A 25,139-nucleotide genomic window follows, 5' to 3' on the forward strand; every position below is an offset into this window, starting at 1 on the left:
TGACATGATCAGAAGACACAACCTTTATATAAGAGCATATTATAACATTGAAACTTTCTATCAGTGCAGGCAAAAGTCATCACTCTCTCTCACTCTCTATCTCTCTCCCGATCTCTTTTTATTACAAAGGCATAAAATGAGATTACTAACTTTCTCACTAGGGTGAAACCCTAAATCCCAAATTCTGAATTTTTTTTGTTCATCCTCCCCATGATTGTGAGTACAGAGTCCATACATTCATGTTTGTAACCTTATTTATAATGGCCTTATTTCATGGATGAAGCTTTCATGTGTTCCCTGATCAAGATGCATTTTCCCATCCCATTGGGGTTGGCACAATTTTACTGAACTGTAGACTTGAGTATATCTGTATACTCTGCATACAGATGTATATCTGTATATCTGAACTATAGAGCTGAATTAACCCCCAAATTAACACTACAATGGAATTAAGCAGAAAACCTGTGATTGTTTGCCATCAAGAGGAATTTTTACTCAGGCACTGATGAATCAAACCTTTTCCATGCAAACTGTCCTTTAAAAGGAGAGTAGAGGGCTGGGAACCAACCCCAGATTTATCCCTGGCATCCTGTATGGTCCTCTGAGCTGGCCAGGATTGACTCCTGAGTGCAGAGCCAGGAGTAACCCCTGAGAATTGCCAGGTATGTATCCCTCACCTTCTGGCCCCCCAGTCTAAGTAAGTCAGAGGAGGATAGAACCTATTTTGGGAACAATGGCTGAACAGTAGATTTAGGTCCACAAAGTTTGATGCTGGACTCCCATGAAAATCTTCCACTATAATTTATGCTATGTTCTGATATTCTCAGAGGGCGCTTACCTTTAAAATACAAACATGAACTGTTAGAAGATGGTTCAGAAAGAAATTGAGGCATCGGGAATGCTCAGAAAGCAACTTTATTGAACAGATCACATGGGTTTGGAGGATTCTTATCTAGATTCCTAGTCCCAGATTCAGGCAGAAAATTTGTTATATAACTTCAACAAGAGTTGTTACAGGAGCAGAAAGCAGAATTATGCTAGATAAGGACACTGCTTTCCCATTTGTTTGTTGGCTCGATGCTAACACAGAAGACAGACTATTAGGCATATTTTCAGGAAAATATTATCCCCCACCCATCCCTACTCACCATAGTATCTCATTCACAGCTGTAAGGTTTGTAGTGCCCCAGTTAAGCCTTTACATATTCTGGCAAAACTTGGTATTAGGTTTACTGATAGAATACTTTCATCCCTCAGACTTGGTAAAGGAGTAGAGAAAGATAAGCCCCTCACATGTCCTGTTGTTTGCTGCTGTTTCCACCAGGTGTCACTCTTGTTCACTATACAGCCCCACGTTTTATGACCCAAAATATTTTAAGTCAAGTTAGTGTGTGGGTCCTTGAGAATGTACGTAAAATTAGCATAGCAAATTCCACACATCTATAGTGCTAGTATTTCTGTTTCACGGTTTAAGTAGATCGTTTTAGGTTCCTGATATCCTGCGTGGAGTTTGTACTTTCCTGGTTTGTACTTTCATTATCTTGTCCCTCAACAATGTTTCCCAACCGCTGGTGCTTCTGATAATTTTGTTCCTTGAAATCTGTCCTTCCAGGGTGTGAAGTCCAGGTCTGAAGTTTTCTGCCCTTCTCATTGGGATCCAGCAGCTTCCTCTCAAGGCCCATTGACTACTGTGTTCTTTGTCTCTTTGCCTTTCTTTTGTTCTTAGAATCAGTTCTATAGCACTGATATATAATATATATATATATATATTATATCAGTATATATATAAATAGTATATATATAAAGTATATATACATACTTTTCTTTTTGCCTAGGGAAAAGTCGATGGATCAAAGAGGAAGTTAACCTGACCTCTGCCCCCACCCCACCTTTTGGATATCTGTTATTTCCTCCCCTAGCAACTGCCATTATCTACTTAACTATCTACTGACCATACCTTATATTTGTGAGATATTAAATGACCAAATGTATTAGCTAAATTACCTGGTGCCCTTCCCCACCCACTCCCATCAGAGCAGTTTTGCAGGGCATTTATACATACATATTCATGAAGGAGAAAAGTGAGGACCAACATTTGAGGAACAAACAATAAACATTATATGTAATGAAAAAGGTAGGGAAACATCACTGGGGAGATTTTCTATTTTCAATATTATTGAAGTACCAGGAATCTAGAGGTCCAGAAAGGTTCTATTACAGTCTGCATTGTCTAGTACTGTCTGACCATGGGCCTAGGTTTCTTATCAGTACAAAAGGGTTCTTGAGTTCTGATTGGCCATGTTCATATGAATACAATAGGGCAGCTCCTCTCAGGGAGAGGGGGTCACACCCTCCAAACTTTAAGCCTCAGGCCAGTCAGCTTCAGCTTTTTCTACCTTCCAGAGAGTCCATAAAGTCACAAAAAACTTTGCCATAGTCCTCTGGCCCTGGTTTTACAGAATCTTATGCTCACTTTTCATTGCATAACTAAACAGAGTGGGGCAGTGGAGGTGAGGGGCCTTGTGGTTAATGAGTTTTCTGACGGTTTGGGAGGGTTGCTCAAAGAACTGAGGTCTTATTCCTCTTAGCTCCATAAAACCTCTGTCTGGGGATTGTCATTCTGGGTTTGACAGTGCAAGCAGCTTAGTCACACATGAGCAGGAGTGGGAGTCTTGCCTAATCAGAGGGAATTTCCCTGGGTCAGTCCGGAATGCTTTAATGGGAAACCTACTTAGGAACAAAGTACTTTTTGTTTGGGGAATGGCATCTCAAGGTCCAAGTGTGGAAAAAACAAAACCAAACAGGATTCTTATCAATTAGAGTATCTGAAGGGGAGGGGACTAAGACCCTTGGCACTGAGACTTCTCATCCAGAAAGCAATGTTGGGGGATAATACTGAGTCATAGAAAGTTGGGAATTAAGAAGAAATGATCAAATGAAAACACACAGGAGCAGAGGATTTAGTACAAGTTTAGGGCACATGCTGACCTGGGTTTGATTCCTGACACCATGTGGCTTTCTGGAAATCAACTAATGTGGTCCTGGAAGTTCCCCCCCACCCCCCGCCACCCCCCAGCCCTGGTAACCCTCTTCACTTAGGATGGCAAGGTCAGACCAACACTGCAACTTGAGCCCTAGTATTAAATTTTTGACCTGGTGGATGAAAGTCTCCAGGAATGGCCTCTGGCTATGACACAAAAGGTCCAAAAACAGGAAAAGAAAAAACAAAAACGAAAACCCAGCAGGACTTGAATAATGTTCCCACACTCAAGGTGGCTTATGAAGGGAATTCTTTCACTTTTTCTAAGTATCTCTACAGTGTATTGTCATCTCTTTCTTTACTTTTCTTCAAGTTTCAGCTGCTTGGTCTATTTTGGGTCTCCTGGGTGAATTCTTCCTGCAGACAGAAAATACGAAGGGGCTGGAGTGAAGTAAGCGGGGAAGGCATTTGCCTTTTACATGTCTTACCAAGGTTCAATCGTCTTTGTGCCTTATGGTCCTCTGAGCATTGCCAGGTGTAACTCCTAAGTGCAGAGCCAGGAAAAACCCCTGAACTTTGCCAAGTGTGACCCAAAAAGAGAAAAGAAAAAGAAAAGAAAAGAACTACAACAAAATCCTCATGACTCCTGCAAGTTACATTTTGGGCTACAGACAAGATTTTCTGCTGATATCTAAAGGTGTAAAATTCATACCCTGTGATTTGCTATGGGGTGTCAGCTAAATTGTCCTCGACTGCGTGGGATCATATCCTGCCAGCTCATTTGCTCCATGTCTCACAGGCAAGAACTGTCATCTCCTTTGAGGGCATCTCTGGTTCTCCTGCTAACACGACAGCACCAGTTTGGCGAAGCCAAACACAATGAAAACCGTGTATTTTCCACTCAGGCCTCTGCTATCTGCTTGCTGCAAGAGGAATGTGCGGGCTCCTGAGCTATGACCATATAGGGGTATAATCCAAACAGATAGCCTCCTGGGCCCGGGCTCAGCCCTCGGACCCGTTCAGGCGCTTATGCAATTGTGACCTGTAAATCTATAAGCTGGACAAGCAGATGGGCCTAATGGGATTGGAGGGAGAGGCATGTTGAATTATGAACTTATTGACTGGGGAATGCGCCGGCTCTGCTGTAACGGCCGGGGAAGGCCTATATAAGATCTCCTTTGGAGAAGCTAGAGGTCTTTGCCAACCTGCTGGACCTGCATGTCCACGTAGGTGCCTGGACCCTGGCTAGCCAGTGTTACAATAAACCCTGATTGCTGTTTGCACTCTCTTTAGTCTCTTTGTCGTTATAGGGAGATCTCGATCTGTGGCAGTCCTGCCCTAACACAATATGGTCGCCTGAGAATCGCCAGGAGTAATTCCTGAATGTGAAGCCACGAGTAACTCCTGTGCATCGCCGAGTGTGACCCAAAAAGAAAAATAAAACCAATTCCCCAAACTCTCAACATTCCCTCCTCTTTAAAAACAAAACAAAACCTCAAAAACTAAAACAAAAAAAAGTGGTGACACAAGAGAAAATAACAAATGGATTACTATAAAGGTAGGCCCCATCTGGTCCCTCCAGTGAACTTCTAATTCCTCAAAATATCCAAACTCTTTCCTCTTCTTGCATTTCTCCATGTTGCTTGTCACTTTTTGTTCTATATTTGACAAATATTTTATCATTCTCATCTTAAAAATATTTTCTAATGGTCCCCCCAGTTTAGACTAAGCTAAGCCTTCCTCATTCTGTGTCCTTATATAATTATCATTTATTTCAGTGCTAAAAAGTCTTGTAATTGGTGGGAGTCAATAATATTTGCTTTATCTCAAGAATTTCTTAACTAAAACATGCACATCCAAGTCAATGTAGGAGATATGAGGGATTTCAAGTTTGAACAAGATTGGGGTAGCATTATCACAAGATGACAGGAGCACTTGAGCTTTATTTGGGTGACATTTTGAGAAGTTTCTTGTGGGGAAGAGTCAATCACAGCTTGAGGTCACCAGAGGGCTTCTACTCAGAAGGGAAGAGAAAGGGAACTCCCAAGGGATCAGATAGGTGCCTATATATCCAGTTAATATGCAGAGTAGTAGTTCAGTGTGTGTGTGTGTGTGTGTGTGTGTGTGTGTGTGTGTGTGTGTGTGTGTGTGTTGTGTGTATTTTGTTGTGGAAAGGATCTCTTTGTCAGAACTCTAAAGAGCTGCAACAGGAGAAATTTTGGGGTTCTTCATAGCGATTTTATCTTTCTACAGACTGCAGGTGTATAAAATAGTGCCAGCCTGAGTAGCTAAAAATATGCTTAATTAAGAAAATATTTAAAACAAGTAGTGGCGCAAATTGTAGAGTTTGGCCCCAGTAAGATTTTGAATTGATGACTCCCCGGTTACTGTGAAGGAATGAACAACCCAAGGATCAATGTAGATATAAACAGACTGTCTTTTGCTCATTTATTTACAAGCCATACCTTATTTTTATTTTATTAGTGAATCACCGTGAGACAAAGTTACAGACTTACAAGTTTTCATGCTTACGTTTTAGTCATACAATGATCGAGTACCCATCCCTCCACCAGTGCCCATTTTCCACCACCAATGGTCCCAGCATCCCTCCCACCCCCCAACCCCATCCCCTTCACCCCACCCCACCTCTGTGGCAGGACATTCCCATTTGTTCTCTCTCTCTTTGGGGGTGTTGTGGTTTGCTACAGAGGTATTAAGTAGGCATCATGTTCAGTCTATAGTCTATTTTCAGCCTGTATCTCCCAAACTTAGTGGGCCCACCAAGCACCCTTTGCTTAGATGCCATACTTTACATTGATCTCTGTCTGAAATATTTACAGAATTCCTGACTAAGAGCACTGGTGGCTAAATGGAAAATAAAACAAAGGAATGAACATAACCAGGAAGAAAGGGACTCAGACAAAGGGAAATGAATCTAAAGACATTCTTGGATTTTTTAAAAAATATTTATTTATTTATTAAGCTTTATGATTATGTTACTTGAATGCATTAATCAAAGAAGTGAACTACATGTTTGTGTTATTTCTCACAAGTATTCCATTTAAAATGTTTGCAAAAGCTTATATAGAGTTTTACTTACAGAGCCATACACTAACTTGTTTTGGTTTTGTGGTCATGCCTGGCAATGCTCATGGGCTACTCCCAGTTCTGTGTTTGGAAGTTGTTCCAGGTAGTGTAGGGGACCATGCAGTGCTGAAGTAGGATTGAACTAGATCTCCCGAGGGCAAAGCATGTGCTCAACTAACTCTCTGGCCTCCAGAATAATACACTGACTGCTAAGCTTTCATTAAAAAAGCGAGAGAGTATTTAATTGATTGCACTTAATTATCTGTGCTATAAAAATATGTATATCAGAAAGCAAAGCAGGAGAGGAAAGAAAAATGAGGTGAGAAACCTATATCTCATGGAATTTATCTCAATTCATAAGGGAGTAAAAACTCTTTGTACCAAAGAAAATCAAACAGTATTTTGACTCTTTTTGTAGGACAATATAAAATCATTAAAAATGTTATCTTTTCTACTTTCTAGGTACTGTTTAGGGTCATTTGCAATGCATATTTTTTTGAAGATGCTTGCTGCATCCTGGAATAGCTCTAGAGCAAGTTCTAGTTTATATCTATTTGTGAATATGAATTTGACTCCTTGTGATGCAGAGTCAGTTTCAGTTTGGATCACTTGCAGAATTTCATGGAAATAATTAGAACTGTAACCATTACTCAGTTGTTGTCTTAAACATAGTCTTTTATGAACCAATGTCTTAATTTTAGTAGTGGTCTCAGATATGATATTTTTGTCAAATTCTTCCAATGAAGACCCATATAATTCAAAGTTTTGAGAAGTGATAACATGCTTAGAAAAATTGATAGAAAATTGTTTCTTTGAGGCACGGTACATAATTTTGTTCACAATATTGGGGTGCTGCTTAAAGTGTTCCAGAAGAATATTTTCTAGGTCAATATCAACATCAGGACTCTCTGTAGTTGGAAGTGTGGGAGATAATGAAATGATGATGTTCTCTGACCAAATCTTGTTGAACATAGCTCTTAATTCCTTATCATGTAGCACTTTCCCCTCGGAGGAAACAGCCATTCCTCTAATTTTTTCTGACAACTTATTTTCAAATTCTCCTTCATGCTTCCTCAGAAAATCATCTATTTTCTTTATACTAATTAGATTTTCACATTTCTTCAATGTTTCTTTTATACACTCCCCTTTAACATTCTTCAATCCATCTTCAAATCTTCCTTGCCACAGAGCCAAGATCTCTCTCTCCTTATTTTCTCGAAAATACCTCTCAAGTTCTTGCTTAATGGCTTTATGCTTTTTTACAACCTGATTCTCAACTAAGGGTTTTATCGCTTCAAATTCTTCATTCTGAATCTGGCTGGCTAGCTGATCCTGTAATTCCAGAACATGGCTTCTCAGTTCCCAGGTCCAGCAATTGTACATGGTTTCAAGTTTATCCATTGCCATGACTTCTCGTGTATTCCTGAATCTGAAAATAAAGTTCTCATTTACTAAGGCTTTCCACAAATTCCGAATCCGAACTTTAAGTTCTGATATCTTCAAAATGTTTTCCTTCCCTTGCTCTTTGGCATGCTTAAGAACCCAACTTTTCAGCTCCTGGGCGTTGTGACTATAGGAAGGATTTGGAGGAGCCATTGGTGGAGAACCTGCCCAGAGGCGAGCAAAGTAGCTGATGTGGGTGTTGTTGTGAAACTTAATGACATCACTGAAACAGTGAATGTCTGAGTGCTGTTCTACTTCTGCTGCAGCAATTGTCATTTGATCCAGTTTCTTTTGTAATCTTTCTATACTTTGATTTGCATCTATTATTTCTTCTGTATTTTGATGAATAAAAAGGCATTTTGGGGAGATATTCACTTGTTTAATCCTGAGAAAAGCATGGACTGCTATTTGAAGAATATCTTGTATCCCCAGTAGATCCTCCCCCCAAATATTGATTAGAGTTAAGTCTCCAAGTCCAATGACAAAAGTTGCTAATTCATTTTCCTCATCCTGTGTTTTGTTAATGGTCTCTGAGGCCTGAAGTCCTTCTATGTCCACAACAAGCACAAAATCAAAACCCAGTTCTTCCCTGAGCATCTCTTCCACTTCCAGGAGCTGCATATAGACACCCCGGCTACCCCTCCCAGCACTGAGACTGAACTGAGTCCCAAACATCGTATTCAGCAAAGTGGATTTCCCTGAGTTCTTCAGGCCAATAACAGAAAGAACAAAAATCCGTTTGTCTTTCGTTTTCTCCAAAACCTTGTCAAAAATAGCTGTCACCCACCTAAGGGGCACATAAGATGCATCCCCATCCACCAACTCAATGGGAACCCCAGATAACATTAGATCTGCACCCATTTGTGGAAGGGAGAGATATAAAGTGTTTGTTTGGGAGGATGTTTCCTCCAGGGCTTCGTAGATCTGACCTACCTCTCTCAGAAAATGTTCAATTCCCAGGGTGGAGTCATCGATCTCTTTGGAAACAGCTTCTAGCTCAGCTTCCCAATGTCTCAGGGAGTCTCTTCTGGAAAGCTTCTGCTTTTCTGTTCTCACATGATCCCTCAGGGATCTACGCCTCTGGTTTAGTGTTTCTAACTGTCCTGTGGTTAGATGGTCCATGGCTATATGTAGTCCCTGAAGAAAGTAGAACTCTGTGTGACTCTCTAAGTGTGACTGGAGACCTTCAAGCAGCGCCTTCATCAAGTTATTGAGGACAATGGCTTTGTGATATTGCTCACAGCGTGTTTTCTCCTTTTCCTTCTCAATAGCATTCTTGTATTGTTGAATGCTCCTATTTCCTTTCTCTTGCAGCTGATAGAGTTCCTTATCTTTCTTACACCAATCATGCCATAGATTTCCCTGGAGAGGCAGTAGCTTCTCCTTTATCTCAGATAATTTCATGTCTCGCAAAATGTTCATAAGGATGTCAACTTTTTTCCTTGCTCCTTGGCACTCTCTCTGGTCTTCATCAACATTAAACTTGTGTTTTCTGGCGATATTGGACCAACTTCTTAAACTAGCAGGAGAGTCAGATTTCTTTAGCAACATTTTTAATGTAGCTGCAATTTTATCTGCTACTTCTATCTTATTTAGATTTTTTATCCCAAGTCTCACTTTGTGAGCAACACTGTCATCTATAATATTTCCTACATCTTCAAACAAACATATGAGAGGTTTGGGTGAAAAATAAAAGTCTCGTAAAAGGGCACTATTTATTTTGTCAAAAGAGGAAGTTGACAGGAGAACGACAGTGATTGAGGAGACCTCTAGCAAGAATTTGGCCTGCCTCTCATGTATTCCAGCGTTTCCATGGAGATTGGTGAAGGCAATACAGGTTTCAAATCTGTCTTCAGCTCTACCACCTGGGCAGTACCAGCATATTTCCACCAAACCATCTCTCAGCAACCATCTATTATTGTTTCCCCTAGGATGATCATAGAAAAAGTGGTCATGTTTGTCTTTACTCAGGAGTGAATTTAAAATCTCTGATTTAGAAGTGGAGACATAATCTCCAAATCTTACAAAAGATACAGTGTGTATAGGTTGGCAACTGATCAGCTGGTTATTATAATTTCGAGGTTCCTTTTCCCATCCTATTTTTTCCATCACTCTCCAACTTCTTCTGATTTGTGTGAGAGACCAAATAGGGAACTCAAACTCAAGTTTAGAAGAGTACGGATTGGATGGATTGGGCACCAAAAGTGGGAGAGCAAACTGACAAGTAGAAAGTTTAGTTAAAATACACTGTCTTATAAAATCATCTGCACAGTGAAAAATTGCCATTTGTAAGTCCATTGGGTGGATGCAAGTTTGCAGCACAGTTGATTGTGGTTGCTTGATAAGGAAAAAGTCATCAAATATTTTTTCTAAATCTGTAGCTTTCAGGGCCTCGGATATAGTAGATATTGTATCTTTATTATCTCTGTAAACTAGATATCTCAAATTATAATCTAATACCAAAAGCTTCTCCAAAAAGCAAAATGGTAACTCTTCCTCAGTTCTTGGTTGAGTGCCATACCAGGAGGTCTTATTTATCAAAAATGAATTAATTTTGGTCATCTTCTTGGGATAATACTTTTCCAGGTTGAGTCTCTTGATCAAATTATCAAATTTAGAAAGGGACAGATGTTTTGTTGTAAGTTCCTTGTCATTACTTGCTTGAGGATCATTGCGGCAAGGAGCAGATTTTCCAGGTGCTTTCTTTATGAATGGATTTTTTATTTTCTAGAAAGAAACAGAGACAGTGGTAATGACCTTTATATCTCTATAATAAAGAGAATTGAGTGTCACATATTATTGGATACCATTGGTTTGTTCTTTCTCCTCCTTTCAGAGAGCTTAAGTTTATTGAGTTATACCCATCACAGTACTCATGAGGCACACCCACTTCCAGCAGGCACCCACAATCATGTGTTTATTTTTAACTTCTTCTTTGTGCTCTCCTTCCCCTAGTTGTTAATTACTAATCCCCACAAATCAGATCCTGTGATTCAAAAAGTCAAATTCTCCTGAGGACTCTATATTTTGTATATGTAAGTGAAAATACTGCTTTTCTCTTTCTTTATGTCTTTTGCATAGATTACTTTAGAGCAATGTCCTTTTTGTATAGTCACAGAAAGACAGTCAATGCTATGCTTTTGTAACTTGGGAATTAATTGACTGAATAATATTTACTCCTGAGAATCTGTCATATTTACTTAACTTTTATTGTCTTTAAGGCCTTAATTGCCCTTAGATCCTAACAACCCAAAAAAGATGGTCTCAGTGAGCTACTTGGATGGACCCAGGGCAAGATGTAGGCTAACCTGGCATCAAAAGGGGACAGGCTAAGCACCAGAAAATGTGTAGTAAGTCATGTGTAATAAGTCATGACCCCAAAACAAGTAACTGGATAAGGACGACCCTGCTGGGGTTAGGAAAGACTAACCTGGTCTGAGGATTCTAGTCTGGGATGTATAGCAAGATGTCCCCAGGAAGAGGCAAACTTTAGGCTTAATATATCTTTTACTGTGTGCATAGCACACTGTGTCCAAGGCATCAAAAATCAGATGGGCTGGACATGTAATGCGATTCAGAGACAACTGCTGGACTAGAGCTGTCACCAACTGGATTCCACAGGACATCAAAGACCACGTGGCCACCCACCAACGAGATGGTCATACTTCTTTGTCAAAACCCTGAATGAACAGTTTGAGGCTTCCTGTTCCTGGAGCGAGCAAATATCATTATGGCTGCCCTAGCACAGTACAGGGACGAATGGAAACGTTACTGGCGCCCTCTCGAGCAAATAGAAGATCAATGGGATGACAAATGATACAAGTGATACTGTGTGCATAAAGCATGACTATTTATTATTGGGAAGTAAATATTATTAGAAGTAAATTTAAGATGACTGTTTAAATGGATACTGGCTAAGAAAAGGGATTAAGTAATGCACCTTTAGATGGAATTCTACCCCTAGATGATCTCTTAGTCAAATAAGTAGGATTTTGTCCTTGAGGATCAAATGAGTCAAATTTTGTCCTTGAGTATCTCCTAGAAGAGCTTCCCCTGAAGGAAGGGCTTTACATCTGTTCATGTTGTTAATGATAATGTTCAACCACAACTAAATGTAATTACTACCCCAACCCTTGATGATTTCTCTATAAATAATGCTTTGAGACTTGAATAAACGACAACTGAATACCAACCAACCTGGTGATCCCCTTTTTCTCCTTTGTTTTTTTATCACCATTGGTGGGCCAGGTTTGGGGGGAGGTGATTGGCCCCAAATGCACCCATGCAACTCTCGGGTCACTGCAGATGGACCAGTGACCCACGCTACTCTGGAACAGCAGCAATGTATGAGTTTTGAATATACTAATTAGGATTTTTTTCAAATTGTCTTCTTATGTGCTAAGTGATGGAAAGCTACAGGAAGAATTAGTATTATAAGAATATAATACTAATTCCACCTTGAAATGCTTAAAATTAACAGTGAAATAGAAAGAGGGGAATAAACTAGAGTTTATTTCCTTGTACTATGATGCAAGAGTGGACACAAATGGTGGTTAAGTGAGGCTGGAGCGATAGCACAGTGGGGAGTGCGTTTGCCTTGCACGCCTCCAACCCAGGTTCAATTCCCAGCATCCCATATGGTCCCCCAGCACTGCTAGGTGTAATTCCTGAGTGCAGAGCCAGGAGTAACCCCTGTGCATAGCCAGGTGTGATCCAATAAGAAAAAAAAAAAACAAACCAAACGATGGTTAAGTTTAAACTACATTGACAATTCACTTGAAATATATTATCTATTCTTGGAATTCAAAATGAGAAAAAGCAATTTAAAATAATGTATCATTCTAAATATTTTCTCAATTGATGAGACATAATAGAGGCAAGGAAGAAATGAGAATTTGATAAAGAAGAGAAATGAAACTTCTATTGCCCCACACCCACTACCTGAGTGCCAATAACCTTCTCCCACTTATGTTTCTTCTCCCCATGTCCGTTAAACTTTGGCAACTCCCTCTCAGTTTTATGGGCAGAATCTCAGTTTGCTAACACTGACCATTGTCTATTCTCTTGTGTTTTAGAAAATAAATTGTTTCTTATTTAGTAATCATCAGTTTTCATCATGTACTTTGCTTTTCTCCATACACATAAGAGACATGTATAGGATAGAGAAACCAGTCAATTTCTGAGATTTTTGAACAAGGAAGATTCTACCATATCCTAAAGCAAAAATATGAGATAGATTGTATACTTACATACCTTTAGTAATGATTGTTGTTTGTCATCCTCTTGTCCTAGTTCATTTTCTTGCTTCCTCTTTAGTGTTTGGTTAGTTTTTTTACTGGATGATCCACCTTTGGAAGAATAATAATGTTCTTTATTCTCACCATTAATAAAACATGAAATAAGTATTATAGTGTTTCTGAAGCTTAACCACTTTCTACCTATAATCAATAGCTGTGCCAATTCTTAACAGACACCCACAGGTCCAACCCTAATGTCTGTTTTCTACATGTGACCCCCTGCCATAGAGTATATTTTATTTTATGAAATTATGAGAAAAATCATGATTGTCTTATAGACTGAGAGTTATGGGGTACAAAGGAAAGTGAAAAATCACAAAAACAAAGTGATAAAAACAAAGAGCACTGATCAAAGTATCGAGGGAATAGTGATAGACTTCTATTTATAGACTTAACACATTGATGACTTAAAGTATGGTGAATGGAAATTGGTGTAATAGTTCTTAATACTCAAGTTCTCTTCATTTCTATATTTTCATTGTTGTTAAGAAAAGAAATTCAAGAAAATTGTAAAAAAACTTCACTGAAGACTATATTCTTTTGGTAGAAATGGCAACTTAAAGAAGTCAAATATTTCTTCCATAATATTTCCAAAATATTGAATATTCTGCTTATCAGCCTACATGTTTCTTAGCTATATAAAGATTCTCCTAGAATCTCTTACTTTACCACTAATAATTGTCTTGAGAATCATGATCTGACTGAGAAAATCAGTCCTTGGAATTTCAAATGAGAATAAGATTGATTTGAGATTAAGGTTTGCTAGAGAATAATGTTTCACCTAATAATGGCCAAGGTTGGAGTGTCAAAAAACACAAACTTGTGATTATATGTTGCTTTATTTTAAATCTTATCTTATTGTATTATATTTGTAGGTGCGTACCAAGCAATTCTAAGGATGCCCTAGAGCTATTCCTATAGATAATAAGCCAACTAGACCATAGGAGAGGGCCCATTGCTACACCGTGTAGTATCAGGGATCAGTCTCAGAGCCTTGAACATAAGGTATGCTTGTACCCCGATCCATGAGATATTTCCCTGGCTCTCTTATATATACATTTGAGCTAAGGTAAACAGTGTTGTGATAGTCTGTGAAACTTCATCTTTACCAGTGCTAAAACTGATTGACTTCATATCGCAAAATTGTCTGCCAAACTTCCATCTCATTAAATGGGGGAAAAAAATCTCTACATCTCCACACATTTTATGATATCACACCTAATTCATCTGAAGCAGCGGCAGTTAACATAAAGATTAATTACAAGATTGACAGATTGGTATCAGATTCATCATTGGTAATAGAAATCAGTTAAGTGATTCTTTAAGAAAAGTAATAAGGTAAAAAAAATTTCTAGCCAAAAAGCCTAAATTTAGCTGATATCATTCAAACTTGTGAGTAATTTTCAGAAACTAATAATCTAGAAAGTTTACTGTTCATGTGTTCATGTAGTCTTCTTACTACCAGGAGGAAATTGTTTAATTAACAAATGGTGAAGTAGATGAGTCCCTACATAATGATAGAATATTTTAGATACTAGAACAACATAAGATCTGATTGTTGCATAGCACAAAAAATAGGGCAATAAGAAACATCCATAAAAGTAAAAATATAAAATTTTACTGAACATCTTGATTTTGCTATGCTAAAATGTGCATATATACAACTGAATAAATGATTTATTTTCAACTTTTAGAAGTAAACTGTCAATTTAAAAAATGAGTGTTTTTTTTTTACTCAGGCAAGTGGGTTTTTTGACTGAAATCTCCTGACTCTCATGGAGTCAGGGATGGGCGACTTCCCCTATCTCCCTATTCTTACGGGGGGCCATGCAGTCACATAAACTAAGTACCTCTGGGTGCCAGATAAGCTCATTAATGGCCATAATCTAGAGACTCACAAATAAATCTCAGAAGAGAGCAACAAACTGCTGAGATGCCTTTGGACCCAAAGTCCCCATCCAGTTAAAAACTTAACTCCTGCTGTATCACTCTATTTAAAACTTTAGAATTCCTGGAGCGACATCTCATACTCTACACCATTGATGTACCAGAAGTAGCACATAACATTGAATGGAATGTCAAGTGAAAGGCAACTCATTTTGATTAATAAAATACTAGCACACAAGATCCGACCTGTAACAGCATGTTAGTAATCTCTTATACAAGGGCTTAATGGCTCCAGGGTGAGATACAACAACTTCACACACTTTCTCCTAAGGAATATTTTTTAAATCATTGTTAGAGAATTATCTATACGAAATAAGTTATTTAGGGCATGCTATTAGGGCAGGCATGGGTGGTGGTACATTATTTTAAATGGAAAAAAAATTAAATAATGGTGGTAGGAAGGTGTAATGGTGCTGGGATTGGTGTTGCAATATTGAATGTAATAAATTATTGTGAACAACTTTATGAAAAAAATAATGAAGTTTTTAAAAATAGGAACCTGTTTGGGTTGTTCCTGGCATAGCCTCTTGACCACTAGAGGTCACAAGGTCACTAGATGTCAGAATGCTCTAAGTCCTGACATCTCTGGGAAACAGATTGTTGTTAGGGAAAACTGATATTTTCAGAGAATAACAGATTACTTGGCAATGTTATTGTCAGTAGCGAATAACATGGGAGGCAGATATCTTTGGGTATCCGCAATACTTCAACCTTGCCTCTGCTCTAGAGCTTCAAGGGCTGGTCTGGCAACTTCTTCCTAGACATAACAACCTCCTTCCTCCTGCCACTGTTCTTTAGTCCACAAAGGCACATTGTTTCAACCTCTAGTTAACCATTGGCTTTCCTCATAATCTTTGTCATATGACTGTGAGGTTATGGTCCACATGGGTGGTTTCATCTCGGCTATGTTGTGCACATGATCTTTGAGCATCTGTTTCCCTAGGTGCTAGGGATAATTTTCACATTCCTGATGTTTAAGTAGCTACTGGATAGCTTCAGGAGTCACTCTGGGGTTCAACACTACTTGGAAGACCATGCAGTGTCAAGAATTGAAACCAAGTTCTTATACATGCAAGGCATGCATTCTGTACATAAACCACATGCCCTGGCCTTAAAGATTTTGATTATGTTTCTAAGATATTTTAACTTGAGCATATAAAAATAAATGTATGGTAAGGACATTTTGAGAAGCACTCTTTCATAAGGAACCAAACAAAAAAGTTTTAAAAGGCAAATTCTGGGACCAAAGAGATAATACAAAGATAAAGGTATTTGTTTTGTACATAGCCAAATGCCAGTTGAATCCTGACACCCATATATTCTCATGAACACTACCAGGAATTATTTACTAATAGAGAATGGGGAAAGAAAGCTTATAAATCATAACTGAGTCAAAGCTTACCAACTTAGACAATTAGTAAATGATATCAGCAGTCCTAAAAATGATTGGTTTAACATGACATTTAGCAATATGCTTGTCATCAGAGTTGGAAATATAATACAGCAGATGGGGAGTTTGTCTTGAACATGTCCAACTTGAATCCAATGGCATCTCATATGATCCCTGATCTCCTCCAGGAATGAGTTATTAGAACAGAATAATCTCTGAACACTTCTGGGTATGGACCAAAAATATAAGTGAAAAAAGAAAAACAAAAAAAATATGGCGGTCACAATGAAAAGAAAAATTGAGTTAAAGTGGATAGTCAAAGGAAAAATTGGTTATTTTGAGAGGAAAAAATTGAAATATATTCCCCATGCTTTAAATTTAAATGTAACATTACTTTATTAAATAATTTTTTAAATATACTTAAAATATATAAAAATGTGACAGTACTTACTTCTACAAATTACAAATTATTAAACTTCATATTGATAAGATTGTATTATTATGGCTATATATGACCAAAATAGTACAGAAATTATATATAAACATATAGATATGTGCATTAGACATATACCATGCATAGTGTTGATGTTATACAAAATAACAGTTAGGAATTTCTGCTTAATGCTATGGGTAATACTTATTATCATTTTTAATAATGTAGGAGTACTGCTATTTATTTTTAATAATATACGAGTAAGCCATTGATTAAGCTTATTGAATTGGGGATAAACTCCACATTACTTTTTTTATTCAGAATGTTTTATCATTTTTTTAAAAAAATTAATCACTGTGAGCTACAGTTAAAAAGTTTTCCTGTTTGAGTTTCAGTCATACAGTGATCAATCACTCAACCTTCCTCTAATACACATCTTCCATCACCAAGAACCATAGCATTCCCCCCCATCGCACCCCTCCCCCTGCCTCCATGGCAGACAATCTCCCCCATGCTCTCTTTTGTATTGCCTGTTATGAGTAGCAAAAGATGTCATACAGCTGCAAGAGTGGCCACGTGCTCCTGGAACTCCAAAATTCCAGATAAGTAGGGTCTGGAGAAATCTCTGGAGCGAACTGCTTGGTTCGGAGATTGCTTTATATGTCTCTGGATGGTGGCCTTTAAGGAGCTTAAGTAGCAGCCAGAGGCAGTTTGTGGGCATGACCTCTAGGGTCCCATGGCGACTGCAAGAGAAGGACGGGTCCATCCCCTATCTCTTGAGGTCTGGAGTTTGCGGCCACTGAATCTGCATACCTGCACTTCTCATTGGGTTCTGGAAGTTGGTGACCACCAGGGTGTTTAGGGGGCAGGTGGAGAGAAGATGCCTACCACTGTCTTAGGTACCCCAGTGAAGTTGGCCTGGCTTAAAGTCCGGAGGCATCTCTGCAGTGAGCTGCTCAGTTCAGAGATTCTTTTGTGTGTCTCTGGATCACAGCCCTTGTTTCCATATTTTCCAGAGAAATATATTATTGGCATATACCCTGCAGGGCGTGCCTCCTCTGGCCAAAGGCACAGCGGCAATTTGGGGGTATCAGGAAGTCTGAAAGCACCATCAGGCTGCTGATGCATTCACACCACAAGTACAGGTTAACCTGTATGGCATCATACCCCCAATACTTATCATTTTTAAGCCAACAAAATGTATTATGAAATAAATCTCCCTATACAATGTATAATCTAGGTAAAGGAATATTATGAAACATCATGTGATACCATACATATCACCTCTATTTCTGTGAATTTGTTAAGATCATGACTAATATTCTTTCCTTTTGGTTCAAACTATTCTCAATATTTAATGGACACATTACTTTGAAAATTAGAGCAATCATATGATAAATAAGAATTGAAGAGAAAGTACACTGAGTGAATGCTTGTACTTTCAAACCAATACTTTCAGCTCTATTAGGACAGAACTGCTTCCTGAAGTATCATTTCAGTTGGATCTTGAAAAATTGACAGAAGAGTATAAAATGTCAGACTGTGGCCTGGTTCATTAAAAAACTTCGATCTAATCACTGAATTACATAATATTCCCCTCACTGTCTTACTTGACTACCTTTATCAGCTGTTTCCTGTATTTTTGTACAGGGGGAATAAAACTGAATGACTATGCATCTCAGACCTTACTAATTAATTTTTTAGGGATGCTTAAAGAAATGTGAGGACAAAAGGAAAAACATTTGAAAAAAATTTAACCTATAATATCATAGGTACAGCAAACAGGGAACACTATCTTTCTATTTTTTCTAGCTTGATAAACATATAATCTCACACTAAATATTATTTACCTTTGTTTATTTTGCCCAGCACATAATGTCCAGCCTTCAAAAATATGTTACAAGAGATACTAAAAGACAAAAGTACAGTTTGAAGAGATAGAAGAAGAGCTTTGAAGTCAAAATAAAGCATAGCTGAGATTTTAGAATTATGCTGGGATCATAAGTCTGAATTTCTATTTAAATAATATGTTTAATAATATATTTTATGATTTGGGGGCACATCCAGTGCTCAGGGCTTACTTTTGTCAGGGCTCACAGGACCATATGTGGTGCTGAGTAACCCACATGCAGGGCAAGTGACTTAGCTGCTGTACTATCTCTCTGGGTACCTCAATAAATGAAATTTAAAGCGCCATGACATATAGCCCAATTTACATTTTGTGCTGTCTGTATGCGCATTGAATTAAGGTGAGACGATTTGGCATTATGTTTGAGACTGATCTAGCAAAGACAGGTTTATAAAGTCATAACTCACATTTTTCCACTGACTTCCAGAACTTTTCTGCCAGGTGACGATGATTTATGGCTTCCAATACCTCCTTGGTCACAGTTTTTGAATAATCATTCCCATAGTACTGAATCAACAGGTCAGCAATTATCACTGGGGTTGCTTTCTCAAGTCTGCTCCGAGGTATGTGGTTAAATCCCTTAGCAAGAGTTATATTTGTGAGTTGGAACTTGAACTTCACAAATTCCTCCCCTAAAAGGTCTTCAAGGGTCTGTAGAAGGAGTTTTTTCAATGTTCCTTCCATTCTTTATGGCTAAATACTGGGAGGTGATGGCCTTGCAGTTACTGACCTAAAATTGAATGAGAGATATATGAATAATCACAGTAAATAATGGACTACAATGTGAAGCAAGAGGAAAAAACTGAGGTGAGATTAAAAAGTCTTCTTGTTGAAAAGAGACCCAGTATGTAGATATTGATGGTATATAGACCTTGTATGTATAAGATAATTCTTGAAGATTTTGGGCTTACTGATTTCATTCCCATAATTATGCTCTACCTCTAGGATGTCAAGTTATTTTTGTTAGATAATGTTTGTGATAATGGGATGGAATAGAGGTCTCTCTCTGTTTCTCTGTCTCTGTATTTCTCTCTCTCACGTGTGTATGCGTGTGTGTGTGTGTGTGTGTGTGTGTGTTTCTCTTGACTTTCTCACTGAATCTATGGGGGGGTCCCACCTCAGATTCTTGGCCAATTGGGTCGGTTCAATGTAAGGACCAGAGGATGTGGTGTTGCTTGAGCCCAGGAGTCCAGAGAACTACCACACCACTCCTGTGGTGGTAGGATGTCTCCAGGATAACAGCAGGGGAACCATGAGGTGCCTGGGATGAATCTCAGTTGGCGCATGCCAGCCATGCGACCTAACCTCTCTTATGAAGGTTTGTGTTATGCTAATAAAAAGGAAGAATAAAGGTATATGTATTGTTTTCTACTAGGGAGGGGAGAAAGCATATTATAAAATTATAGTTTGGGATGACATGAAACTTAAAGGACTGAAGTCATTTCTTGAGTGTTTTGGGAGGCACGTTAAGAAATCCAATTTGCATATGAATGCCAGAACAAATAATAGTGGTATGGAAAAATCACTTTACTGATTACTTTGTAACCATAAGATTCTAAAGCAGTGTAACTATGGGGTCCTCAATCTTTTGCTTTGCTTATTACACTTTTTAGCATGGAACTGGACTTATGTTGAAAAATAACTTTTCTAGGAGAGCAATTTTTTTCAATATTTTCATACGTATCACCACTATCTTAATAGCTGTATCAGCAATACAACCATTTTCTCATATAGTTTTCTTTCAAAATCTTTCCTTCCTTTGAAATCTCTATAAACATGATTTCCAGGTCTGTTTTTCTTTTTCTCCATAGATGTGATGCTACCTTTCAATGCTCACAGCTCTTATGAAATATATATTTTGTTTTATATTTGTATATAGTATAAAGTCCTTTATTTTAAATAGAAAATAATATATTTAGCATCATTTATATCCTTGGCATTATGACAGGAGTATGGGTAATGTGTCTGATTTATTTTTATCAAAAATTTAGGTGTTTTATATATAAGTAAGAAATTAATAAGAAAATACAATAGTGAGAAAAATATTTCTAGATAAAATAGTTTGCAAGTAGAAGAATAAAAATTCAAACACAACTTTTTCCAATTCCCAAACCATATTCAAATTCTAAATATCTTTCATATAACTTCAATAAATAAATTATTACTCATTCTTTTTTGAAAAATTTTTGGTCCACACCCAATGGTGCTGAGTGAAGAATACTCCTGATTCTGACTCAGGTCTCAGGCATCATTTATGACAGTGGTTAGGGTCTCTATGTGATGCCAGTGATTAAACCTGGGTCAGGCTTCTACAAGGAAGCACTTCACCCACTGTATTATCTATCCAGCCCACGCATCATTTTGTACTGTTCAGTATCTATAAGAATATGTTTTTAAATAGTTATAAGTAGTAAAAGAACTTTAACTTTTGTTACTCCCACATATCACTGAAAGATCGTTTTGAGAATTTATCCGTGTCTTTTCTAAGTGACAAAAAAGCATAACTAGTATTGTGTAGCCTTTTCCAAAGATCCTCATGTATAGCATAATGATTATGAACAAGAAACAGAATTTCTTCCTACAAAGAATTTTCTTAATAGGACCAAGATAGGATATTGGGAGTGGTTTAAGAAGGGCAACAGATAATAAGATATTAATATTATTTTTGCTAAAACATTGTTGGAAAAGAAACCTGTACTAAAATATTGCTAGGAGTTGGAAGATAGGGAACTTTTGAAAAAGACTACTCTGAAAATGCAATAGTTAATTTTAAACCTGAAAAAACGTAAGAGGGCTAATTGAATAAAGAACTTAGAGAAGAACCTTACCTTTCATGAATAAGAAAGAAAGAATCTAAAGTGCCATATGCCCACTTAACTTTTTTTGAGAATCAATCAATAATCAATCAATCAATCAATATTTGATTGGAGAAAAAAACTGAAAAGCAGAAGAGGGAAGAATATGAATTTGTGATTTATATTCTACCTTTTAGGTCCTTATAAGGATTTTGACTCTTATTTCACATCTAACAGAAAGAAATTGGCACACTTTGTATATGGGGATGACATTTTCTGGTTGGGCTTTAAGACCTCTACAGAGAAAATGAGGAAATAATGGAAAAAAAGGAAGCGGAAACAGTTAAGGGAGTAAGTATTACAATGACTTGGATTTAGATTTTAGCAGTGAAAATAGTAACTGCTAGAAAATAAGGCATTGAATATATGGCTATATTTAGGATTATCATACAGGCAAAATCAAACCAGGATTATTTGTTATGGGTTAATTATAAGTGTGAAACAAACAAAAAACTCAAAGATGATGTGGTAGTAGGCAATATTTTAAAATATCCCATAACACCAGGGTGTATGTGACCTGTTGTTAATCCTTTTGATCTTAATGTGGGCATAACCAATAAATGTAATGGAATATCACTTTTTATCATATAACCTTTATATGGAAAAATCAAGGGTCTTGTATATACCTAACTAGATAAGATAAGGTCTTAAAAGAGACAGGAAACAGTAATGGATGTGCTTCATTTAACCTGTGAACTACCTGTGTGTGTTCTGTGTCTACAAGCTGAGTGATGGAGGCAAATAGCAAGAAAATGAATTCAGCCTGTAATAAGCTAAATTCTTCTAGAACCTAAATGAACTTGGATCCAAATGAGAATTTCAAGAAGACCTATGTTTTGATCATAATCTTCTGAAGTCTTGCACAGAGAACTTTGTTAGCTTAGACTTGAATCCCCACCCCACATAAACTATAAATAATAAACTAGAAATGTTATAATTTGCTAAGGTATTTTGGGGTAATTTTTGTGTATAAACTAAAATTTGATCATTTCTAGGATTTAATCCAAGCAAGTAAGTTGATGACAGATCATGCTATGAGTTGGTCAAAATTTTTTACATAAACAGATTATAGGTTATATTTTATTTAAATACCAATTAGGCAGGTATATGGAGGTTGTACGTAAAGTACAATAGTATGTATATATATACATACCCTATATATCATATATACCTTATATATACTATATATGCCCTATATTACTATGTATACCCCATATATTATCTACCCTATATAATTTATAGTATTTAATACATCATATGCCATATGCATTATGTAATATATAGATATACCTCATATATCTCATATATATACCCTTTATATATACTAGATATATATATATATAAAAGGATGGATACAGCTTGGAGATAGTGATTATTAAATCAGCTATATCTATAGTATTTAAAAGTATGATACTACTAGTGATTATTAAATCAGCTATATCTATAGTATTTAAAAGTATGATACTACTTACTTTGGCTAGGGAATATATAAGAATAGAGAACAAATAAGAATTCTGAGGTGAGCAGCATTCTAACATTTTGAAGAGGTAAAAAGCAGAAATGAAGATTCATGGAGGAAGAGATGGGAAATAATACAAAACTGGCTTCTGTGAAGCCTCGAGAGTGAAGGTGTGGCCAAGTATATTAAATGTTTCTGCAAAGCCAGTAGGATAAATACCAAGATTTGATCATTGTGTCTTCTAAGATAAAGTTCTCATGGCCTTGACAAAATCCATTTCTTTGGATAGGGATAAAACTTTGTAGAAGATGGGACTGGAGTGATAGCACAGCAGGTAGGGCATTTGCCTTGCACGAGGCTGACCCGGTTTTGATCCCCAACATCTTATATGGACTCCCGAACACCACCAGAAGTGATTTCTGAGTGCAGAGCCAGGAGTAACTCCTGAGCATCACTGGGTATGACCCCAAAAAACAAAAAAAAAGAAAAATAGGCCACCCAATCCAGATACCAGCCCGGCTTGGGCTCCTTCCTGGGCTGCGTTCTTGCCCAGTTCCCAGGAAAGCTGGTTTTCATCCTTGTTCTTCAGGGGATGGGAATCGAGGGACACTGAACCGCGTCCAAAGCTGAATCATTCTGCGCGATCTCTGACACCCAATCCAAGTACCAGCCCTGGTCAGGGCTCCTGCCCAGAGCCATGGCCGCATTAGCGGCAGCGAGTTTTTTCTCTTCCCTCCATATTCCACAAGAAACAGGAGTTACCCTTTTAGCTGGAACTTTCACCAGGTTAGCTTAACCATCAGAAACACATTAGCCAATATATCATTAAGCCCACCAAAATGAATATTGCATCATAAGCAGAATAATATCAGTGAGTGTGAAAGGCTGAGCCAAATAGGTCACAATGGCAAAGCAACGCAGATCTCCACCAAGCTTCCTTGTTGAAGAGGTGAGCCCAGAAGACCCCAACAGCAATGAAGTGCTATATAAACTCCTGACAAGGAATTTAGAAAGGAGCACCTGAGGATGTTTAGGGAGCTAAAAGAAACAATGGAAAGCAATACCAATAAAATACAAGAAGATTTGAAGGTAGAGATGCGGAAAATACAAACTGAAATGTCAGACGTGAAAAACCTGGTACGGGGCTGGAGAGATAGCACAGCGGGTAGGGCGTTTGCCTTGCACACGGCCGACCCGGGTTCAAATCCCAGCATCCCATATGGTCCCCTGAGCACGGCCAGGGGTAATTCCTGAGTGCAAAGCCAGGAGTAACCCCTGTGCATCGCCAGGTGTGACCCAAAAAGCAAAAAAAGAAAAACCTGGTAGGAGAATTAAAAAACTCACTGGATGGCCTCAGCAGGAAAGTAACAGTTGCTGAGGACAGAATTAGTGAGCTTGAAGATGAAGTCCAGAGACTCTAGAAAACAACAGAAAATGTAAAAGAGAAGATAGCAAGAGAAGATCGAGTTGAAGCCAACAGGAGTAATATAAGAATTATTGGCGTCCCAGAGGGACAGGAAGAAAACCCTGATGAAGAAGAAACTGTCATTGCTCCAATGTTCGCAGAGCTGAAGAAAACATGTGACCCCATTCAGAAGGCCCGAAGGGTACCAGCTAGAAGAAATCCAAATAAAAATACCCCAAGACACATCCTGATCAAAATGACCAAAACCTTAGATAGATACAACATCTTGAAAGCAGCAAGATCAAAAAAATAAATTGCCTATAAAGGAGCATCCTTAAGATTCACAGCCGACTTGTCTTATGAAACCCTCACGGTCCGAAAACAGTGGAGGGATATAGTGAAAAAACTCAATGAAATAAATGCCTCACCAAAAATACTTTACCCAGCTAGACTCTTATTCATAACAGAAGGAAAAACACATAGTTTCACAGATAAGAAACAGCTCAGAAACTTCATAGACTCAAAACCATGGTTACAAGAACAACTTAATGGGCTACTTTAAGACAAGACAGGACCCTCAGATACACCAAACTTTAGCAGTAAAATGGGACAAAACCCCATAACAATAATCTCTCTCAATGTTAATGGGTTAAACGCACTAATTAAAAGACACAGAACGGCAGGATGGATTGAAAATTGAACCCAACATTCTGCTGCCTGCAAGAAACACATCTCAACAGTCAGAACAAACACAGGCTCAAAGTCAAAGGCTTGAAAACAATCCTACAGGCAAACAACTCCCATAAAAAAGCTGGTGTAGCCATTTTAGTACCAGACCACATTGATTTCAGACTGAAGAAGGTCACAAGAGACAGTGAAGGTCATTTCTTATTGATAAAGGGATCTGTACAACAGGAAGAACTAACAATACTAA

At 37.9% G+C, this 25,139-nt stretch overlaps 1 pseudogene; it reads right to left on the reverse strand.

The window, feature by feature from the left end:
• Nucleotides 1-19,170, reverse strand: part of LOC101549700 (interferon-induced very large GTPase 1-like) — a 66,928-nt pseudogene extending 47,758 nt beyond the window's left edge.
• Nucleotides 19,171-25,139: the final 5,969 nt, after the last annotated feature.

This window comes from Sorex araneus, chromosome 6, assembly GCF_027595985.1.
Source record: "Sorex araneus isolate mSorAra2 chromosome 6, mSorAra2.pri, whole genome shotgun sequence".
Lineage (NCBI taxonomy): Eukaryota > Metazoa > Chordata > Mammalia > Eulipotyphla > Soricidae > Sorex > Sorex araneus.